Raw genomic sequence first — 9,251 nt, 5'->3', positions numbered from 1 at the left:
TCACTTCTTCACTTTGCCTCGAGCAGCCACAGCTTCCATGGCTTTACGCACGGTCTCCTCATCTCCCAGGAACTGCATGGGCTTGATGGGCTTCAAGTTCTTGTCCAATTCATAGACAATGGGAATGCCCGTTGGCAGGATCAGCTCCATGATAGCCTCTTCTGAAAGACCCTCCAGATGCTTGACGATGCCCCGAAGTCTGTTGCCATGGGCAGCAATCACGACCCTTTTTCCCTCTTTGATCTGGGGGACAATTTCTTCATTCCAGAAGAGCAGTGCTCTGGCAATAGTGTCCTTCAGGCTCTCACAGGAGGGCAGCTGGTCCTCAGTAAAGTCTGTGTACCTGTGATCCTTGCTGATGTTGCTGTAGAAGGGATGATCAGGCTCCACTGGAGGTGGCGGGACACTGTAAGATCGTCTCTATGTCTTTACCTGTGCCTCACCATGCTTAGCAGCAGTTTATGCTTTGTTGAGACCTGTTAGACCCCCATAGTGTCGCTCATTGAGGTGCCACGTCCTGACCACTGGCAACCACATCTGGTCAGTGGCATCCAGAACTGTCCAGAGGGTTCGGATTGCTCTCTTTTGAACAGAGGTGAAACATGTCAAACTCATAGCCAGCATCTCGCAACGCCTGCCAGTCGCGCTTTGCCTCTTCATGGCCCGCCGGGCTCAAGTGGCGTCGTATCAGCCGCTGAAGTGGTTCTCCAGGTTCCAGGCGCTCTCATGCCTGATCAGCACCAGCTTGTAGGCAGCTATGAGGACAGACAGAGGATGCGGAAGCAACTGAGGATCGCAGCCCCGCCCCCATCACAATTTCAACTCAATTCTCCATAGAGTAAGAGATCAATTTGCAAATGTATTTTTTTTTGGTTTCTAGTCTATTTTTTATAACTTTATTTTTAAAAACTAAGATAAATGTACATATTTTAAGCATTTATGCATAAAAGTATGCAAATACATTTTTGTCAGTATTTGATTTCTTTTACAGGTTTGATAGTATGCATTAAAATCTTACTAGTTACAATGAGCATAAAGTACATGTAAAACAAGATGTAACCTGGAAATAGTCAACATTTTCTTGGTGTGTAAAGATTAAGCATAATGGTTTTTCATTTTCTATTTTTGTTTTTTGGCCTTTGTTTTTTTTTTCTTGAACTTCATATAGTCTGTGAATTGGTTCTGGGGTGTTCAGAGATTTCTGGGGTTAGTATCCAATTATCAATGACAGCATATTATGTCTGTTTTTTTGTGACTAGATTACCTCACACAGGATGATATTCTCTAGGAGCATCCATTTTCCTAGGAATTTCATAAAGTCATTGTTTCTGAAAGCTGAGTAGTACTCCATTGTGTAAATATACCACCATTTTGTATCCATTCATCTACTGAAGGACATCTGGGTTTTTTTCAGCTTATGGCTATTATAAATAGGGCTGCTATGAACATTGTGGTGCATGTGTCTTTGTTGTATGTTAGAGCTTCTCTGGGATATATGCCCAGAAGTGGAATAACTGGGTCTTCAGGTAGTACTATGTCCAATTTTCTGAGGAATTGCCAGACTGATTTCCAGAGTGATTGTACCAGTTTACAACCCAACCAACAGTGGAGAAGTGTTCCTCCTCCTCTGCATTCTTACCAGCATTTGCTGTCATCTGAAGTTTTTATCTTCGCCATTCTGGTTGGTGTGAGGTGGAATCTCAGGGTTGTTTTGATTTAAGGCCCAGGATATTAAAAAAAAAAAAGAAAAACAAAAAACAAAAAACACATCAAAACAAAACAAAACAAAAAAAAAAAAAAACCAAAAAACAAAACTATTCTTAACAATAAAAGGGAATCATAATCCCTAACCTCAAGCTGTTTTACAGAACAGTCTTGATAGAAATTGTGTGTTGTTCAGACAGAGATAGGCAAGTAGATCAATAGAACATAATTGAATACCTAGAAATGAACCCACACACCTATCTTCACTTCATCTTTGACAACAGAGCTAAAAGCATTCAATGGCAAAAGTAAAGCATCTTCAACAAATGGTGCTGGTTCATCTGGGCTTCAGCATGCTGAAAAATGCAAATCAATCCATTCTTAGCTCATTGTAAAACCTAAGGACCAAGTTGGTTAAAAACCTTGAAATAAAACCAGTTACATTGAAATTAATAGATTCGAAAGTAAGAAATAACATATAGACACAGGGGACATTTTTGTGAACAGAACACAAATGGCATATGTTCTAAGAAAGAGAATCAACAAATTTGACCTTATTAAATAGAAAAATTTCTGTAACGCTAAGAACACAGCCAAGAGGAAAAATCAGCATGCAACAGATTGGGAAAGCATCTTCAACAACCCCACATCTTAAAGAGGGCTATAATCCAATATATGCAAAGAACTCAAGAAGTTAAAATCCAGAGAATCAAATAATTCTGTTAAAAGATTTGGTACAGAGCTAAGCACAAATTCTCAACTGAGTAATACAAAATGGCTGAGAAACATCTAAAAAAATGTTCAACAACCCTAGTTATAAGGGAAAGAAAAAACATAACAACCCTGAGATTCTACCTTACATCAACCAGAATGGTCAAGATCAAAAACTCAGGTGACATTAGATGCTGGCAAAGATATGAAGAAAGAGGAACAATTCTCCCTTGTTGGTCGAATTGCAAGCTGGTACATTCACTCTGGAAATCAGTCTGGCAGATTTTCAGAAAATTGTACATGGTGCTACCTAAACACCCAGCTATTCCACTTCTGGGCATATATCTAAAAGAGATTTAATAAAGCAAGGATACATGCTCTATTATGTTCATAGCATCCTTATTACTAATAGCCAGAATCTGGAAAGAACCCAAATGACTTTTAACAGAGGAATAGATACAGAAAATGTGGTACTTTTACACAATGGAGTACTACTCAGCTATTAAAATCAATTAATTCATGAATTCTTGGTAAATAAATGAAATTTACGCTATCATCCTCAGTGAGAAAAACAAGTCCAAAAAAAAAAAAAAAAAAAAAAAAAAAAAAAAAAAAAAAAAACTGCACATGGTATGTACTCATTGATAAGGAGATACTAGCCCCAAATAGCTCTGAGTACACACACACACACACACACACACAAGAAAAAGAAAAAAAAAAAAAAAGCAATTCACAGACATTATGAACCTCAAAAAGCAGGGTGGCCAGAATGTGAATATCTCAGTTTTTCTTACAAGAGAAAACAAAACAGGCATGGGAGAAAATACAGGGACAAAGAGAGGAGCAGATATGGAAGAAAAGATCGACAGAGACTGCATCGCCTGGGGATCTACCCTATAGGCAGCCAACAAACCCAAGCACAGTTACTGATGCTGAGAAGTGCTTACTCACAGTAGCTACATATAAATGCCTCATGGGAGGCTCTGCTGGAGTCATTCAGATACAGCTGAGGATGTTTGCACCTAACCATCAGATTGAATACAGGGACCCCAATTAAAGATCTAGATTAAGGAATAAAGAAGCTAAAGTATTTGCTACTCCATGGGGAGGGGTGATCATTATCAACCAACCAAACCCTCCTGAACACTCTGGGACTGAAACACCAGCCAATGAGCACACATGGAGAGACCCATAGCTCTAGTTGCTTATGTAGCATAGGATAGAGCTTTCTTGCATCAATGTTTTCACAGTGTAGGGGAATGCCAAGACACTGAGGTGGGAGTGGGTGGTTGTCAGTGTGAGCATCTTTATGGAATAAAGGGGAGAGCAAGGGAAGATGTTAGTGGGTTGAAGGGGGATAAAATTTATTATGAAAATACAGGGAATATCTAATAAAATGTTTAAAAAAATTCAGAAATACTTTAGGAATAAAAAAATAACATACAAAATTGTGATATAAATATTGTGATGTCCTTAAAGTGAATATGTTAGTTTAAACTTTTTTAAATTAATTAATGATAGTATAGATTGATAGCACAGTGAACGTAACAAGCTACAGAAATTTTGTATTAAACAATTTAATTTGACCTAGATGAAGCCACTAAATAGTAGATGTGAAATTTCATGTGCTATTTACTCACAGTTGAGGTTTATCCAGAACCTTGACATAAAAAGGCATTTTATTGCATTAATCTTGAGTTACAACTTTTAAATGAGTAGCTTTTCAGCAATTAGTCACTAGTTATGAGAACTTGGCTAATTTACATAATCTCTTTAATCACTACCTACTTTGATAATTCTCTTGGAAAAAAAGGGTCAAGAGTAAGTATTGATTTACATGATATAGGTAATGTGCATGTCAAAGGGCTTTGTATATATTAAGTGCTTGATAAAATTTATAATGATGTTATTACTGTTGAGCAAAGCACTGCTGTAATGGTTTAACCATCCAGTTAAGGATCTTTTCTGTTGATTTTAAATAACATTTTCACAACAAACATAAAAATACCAAAACAAATGTTTTACAATATTATTAGGTGAGTTTTTTCCCCAAAATGCAAGAGAAATGTTTATTTGCTATATACTATTATTGAAAATCTAGCCATCATATACCATGATAAATTAAATAGATTCCTTAAATTATCTTCCACCTTCAGAGTGAATATAAGATAAATGTTGAGAAATTTAATGAACATTTTTATATAAACATGAATTTATAAATCTGTTAACTTATTGGAAATGGAACAATTTGGACTGGAGAGATGTTTCAGTGGATAAGAATACATACTAATTTAGCAGGCGGTCACAGGTATATTTCCAGCAACTGTACTAGGAAACCCACATCTGTCTGTAACTTCAGCCCCATAGGAACCAGAAACATCTTGTCTACAATGGACACTTACAGCCTTGTGCACATGTACTCCTACACTCACACTTAAAATCAAAAAGTAAATGACAGGGAGATGAACAGATAGATACATATATACATAGGTGTTAAGTAGACAGATATATGATAGACAAATATATGATACATAGATAGATAGATAGATGATAGATAGATAGATAGATAGATAGATAGATAGATAGATAGATAGATAGAAAGATAGTGAGTGCATACATGTTTTCTTTAAGAAATGGCACATTGCCCTGGCAGTGGTGGCATAAATATTCAACCTCACCCCTTGGGAGACAGAGTCAGATAGATCTTTGAGTTCAAAACCATCTAGTATCCAGAACAATTTCCAGGACAGCAAGGGTTACAAAAAGAAACCCTGTCCGACAGAAACAAACAAAGAAACAAACAAAGAAACAACAACAACAAAGAAAAGAAGAAGAAAGGCACATCATTAGATGCTAGTGATGACATGAATGCATTTTCTATGTCACGCTTTTTACTACAATCCTCAGATTTCCTGAAAATATTTTTAACAGAGTATCATATATACTCTAGATGTTCTTCTCCTGGAAGCTTGTTTTAAAAGTTAGTTAAGGTTATCTGTATGTTCTCTTTGTCCCGTTCAAATAATAAACACAAGTTAAAATGACTATATGTAGTATGAGATCTTATATTTCTCAAATCCACATAAAAAACCTTCTGTCTATTCCTTTCTGAATCTAATAACAACAGAAATACATATTGACACACTTTTCTACTTTATTTTAAAAAACAAAGATAAATGTACAAATTTTCAGCATTTTCAATAAAAGTATATGAATGTATTTTATAAGGTTGTAATTAAGTATTAGTGGGTACATATACATACATATATACTGTTGGCTGCAGTTTTGTTTTCTTGACAGTGTCTTTAACATTAAAGAAACTTTGCAATCTCATTATGTCCATTTTGTCAATCTGTGACATTAGAGCTCCAGCCACTGTATTCTGTTCAGGACATTTTCTCCTGTGCCTATGAGTACTAAGGGTTTCCCTACTTTCTTATCTAATAGTTTCAGTGGTTTAATGTGGAGATCTTTGATCCACTTACACTTGAGCTTTGTACAAGGAGATAAGAAAGGGTCTATTTTCATTCTTTTGCATGCTGAGTGCCAGTTGGACCAACACCATTTGTTGAATAGGCTGTCCTTTTTTCATTGAATGTTTACAGCTCCTTTGTCAAAAATCAGGTGACCATATATGTGAGGGCTTATTTCTGGATCTTCTATTCTATTCCATTGATCCACATGCCTATTTCTGTACCAGTACAATGAGTTTTTAGCACAATAGCCTTGTAATATAGCTTGAGGTCAGGGATAGTGATTCTCACAGATGTTTTCTTGTTGTTGAGGTTGGATTTTGCTATCCTAGGTCTTTTGTTATTCCATATGAAATTGCACATTGAACTTTCCAACTCAATGAAGAACTGGCTTGGAATTTTGATGGGGATATCATTGAATCTGTAGATTGCTTTTGGTAAGATGGTGATTTTTAAAATGTTGATCCTTCCAATCTATGAGCATAGGAGATCTTTCCATTATCTGAGATCTACCTTGATTTCCTTCTTTAGAGGTTTGAAGTTCTTGTCATACAGGTCCTTCACTTGCTTAGTTATAGTCACACCAACATATTTCATAAAATTTGTGACTATTATGCAGGGTATCTTTTCCCTAATTTCTTTCTCCACATGTTTGTCCTTTGAATAAAGGAAGACTACTGATTTGTTTGAGTTAATTTTATATCCAGTCACTTTTCTGAACTTGTTTATCAGCTGTAGGAATTCTCTGGTGGAATTTGTGGGGTTGCTTAAATACACTATCATGTCATCAGCAAATAGTAATGTTTTTACTTCTTCATTTCCGGTTTGTATCATTTTGATGTCCTTTTGCTGTCTAATTGCTCCAGCTGGGACTTCCAGTACTATGTTAAATAGGTAGGGCGAGAGTGGCTTTGTCGAGTCCCTGATTTTAGTGGAATTGCTTCATTTCCCATTGTTAAGTTTGATGTTGGCTGTTGGCTTGCTGTATATTGCTTTTATTATATTAAGATATAGGCCTTGGATTCCTGGTCTTTCCAAGACTTTTAACATGAAGTTGTGTTGGATTTTGTCAAATACTTTCTCAGCATTTTGGTTTTTTTTATTTGTGTTTGTTTATATGGTGGATTACATTTATGTATTTCTTTATATTAAAACATCCCTGCATCCCAGGGATGAAGCCTACTTCATCATGGTGAATGATCATTTTGATATGTTCTTGGATTAGGTTTGCAATGATTTTTTGAGTACTTTTGCATGAATGTTCATAAGTAAGATTGGTCTGAAGTTCTCTATTCTTGTAGGGTCTTTGTGTGGTTTAAGAACAAGCATTATTGTAGCTTCAAAAAATGATTTGGGTAGTATTCCATCTGATTCTATCTTGTGGAAAAGTTTGGAGAGTATTGGTATTATGTTGTCAATAAATGTCTGATAAAACTCTGCACTGAACCCATCTGGACTTGGGCTTTTTTGGTTGGGAGGTTTTTGATGAATGCTTCTATTTCTTTAGGTGTTATGGGATTATTTAAATGGTTTACCTGGTCTTGGTTTAACTTTGGTATCTTGTATCTGTCTAGGAATTCATCCATTTCCTCCAGATATTCCAGCTTTGTTTAGTATAGGCTTTTGTTGTAGGATCTGATGATTTCTTGAATTTATACTTTCAGTCATTATTTCTTCACTTTCCTTTCTGATTTTCTTAATTTGGATACTCTCTCATTGCCCTCTAGTTAGTCTGGCTAAGGGTTTATAAATATTGTTAATTTTCCCAAAGAACCATCTCTTGGTTTTCTAGATTGTTTCAATTTTTTTTTTTTTTTTTTTGTTTCTGTTCGGTCTATTTCTACCTTAAGTTTGATTATTTCTCCTCATCTACTCCTCTTGGGTGTATCTGCTTCCTTTTGTTCTAGAGCTTTCAACTGTCCTGTCAGGTTGCTAGTGTATACTCTCTCCAGTTTCTTTTTGGAAGCACTCAGAGCAATGAGTTTTCCTCTCAGTTCTGCTTTCATCTCATCCCATTGGTTTTGATAAGTTGTGTTTTCATTTTCATTGAATTCTAGAAAATCTTTAATTTATTCCTTTATTTTTTCTTTGACCCTGCTATCAGTTAATAGAGCATTATTTAGTTTTCATGTGTATATGGGCTTTTTGTTGTCTTTGTTGTTATTGAAGACCAGCCTTAAACCATGGTGATCTGAAAGGATGCATGGGAATATTTTGATCTTCTTGTATCGATTGAGGCTTGTTCTTTGTCCAATTATGTAGTCAAGTTTGGAGAAGGTGCTGAGAGGTGGTGTGTTGAGGGCCAAAGGCTGCGCACTTACAAGATGGTGCTGGTTTCACGTGCCATGATTCAGCTAAATTTTGGTAAATAACCACTGGGCACATGCACAAAGAGTGGTGGGAGCCAAGTCACCGCCCATCCCTGGGTATCACGATCAGACCACTAGTGGGCAGCCAATCACACAGCGACTTGCCACCCTAGGGGATATAAATTGGATTGCTTTCTCCTGCTTGTTATCTTCCTCTTCCAGATGCAATAAAGATTTTGCTGCAGAAGGATCCTGGTGTCCACGTGCATTCTTGCTGGTGAGATGGTAGCGTGGGACATATGGTGCCAAAACCCGGGAAACTTCAACATCGCCAGCTCTGAGGAGACCCTCCATTTACAGAGAGGATCCAGAACTGCAGGATGAAGGTAAGCTCTGAGAGACATGGGTCTTGACCTCTCCCATCTCTTTCTCTCCACTGAAGGTGTGGTAGAAGCTTTTACTCTTGTTTTCCTTGTCTTGTTTTTTTTTTTTTTTTTTTTTTGGTTTTGTTAGAAAATAAAGCCTATCGTGCTACGGTAGCAGCAGGACAGGGAGCTCTGGAGGAGTTGCAAGACAGCATGTCAGAAACAGAGTGAGATGAATGATTAAAGAGTTCAAAGAAAAAAGGTGCACCTAAGAAAAAAGACCCTTCCAAGGACCTTGGATCTAAGGAAGTGAGAGATAAGGGAAAGGATGCTCTGGGTGAGAGAAACAGGAGAAAGAGGAAAAGTTTGAGGAAAAAAGGATCCTGGGAGAGAAATAGGGAAAGGGGGAGAAAACCCTGAAAAGTAAAAGCCTTTATCTAGTAAAGGAGTTAGAGGCTTTGGGGCTTGATTGTTCAGAAGCAGACGAGCTTAGCCCCTCTGAGGAAGAGGATTTAGAAGAAGAGGCTTTGGGGATTGATAGTTTAGAAACAGACAAGCTTAGCCCCTCTGAGGAAGAGGATTTAGAAGATGAGGCAGCTTGCTATGAAGAAGAAAGATACCACCCAGATGAACTACGACCTAACAGCTTGGGTAAAAAACAGAAGAAAGTGGGAGGTGGAAACCACGCG

The 9,251-nt window shown here is 37.1% G+C and overlaps 1 pseudogene across 1 annotated transcript; it reads right to left on the bottom strand.

Moving 5' to 3' along the window:
• Nucleotides 1–8,551, bottom strand: LOC308437564 (phosphoglycerate mutase 1-like; annotated as a pseudogene). Its single transcript has 2 exons — nucleotides 8,359–8,551; nucleotides 1–755 (listed from the first exon to the last, which is right to left on the bottom strand). The product of its transcript is annotated as a phosphoglycerate mutase 1-like (transcript).
• Between the last annotated feature and the right edge of the window lie 700 nt (nucleotides 8,552–9,251).

The sequence above is a fragment of the Micromys minutus genome, assembly GCF_963924665.1.
Source record: "Micromys minutus genome assembly, chromosome: 26".
Classification (NCBI taxonomy): domain Eukaryota; kingdom Metazoa; phylum Chordata; class Mammalia; order Rodentia; family Muridae; genus Micromys; species Micromys minutus.
The sequence above is the reverse complement of the archived record's forward strand: the minus strand, read 5'-3'. Positions and strand labels throughout refer to the sequence as shown.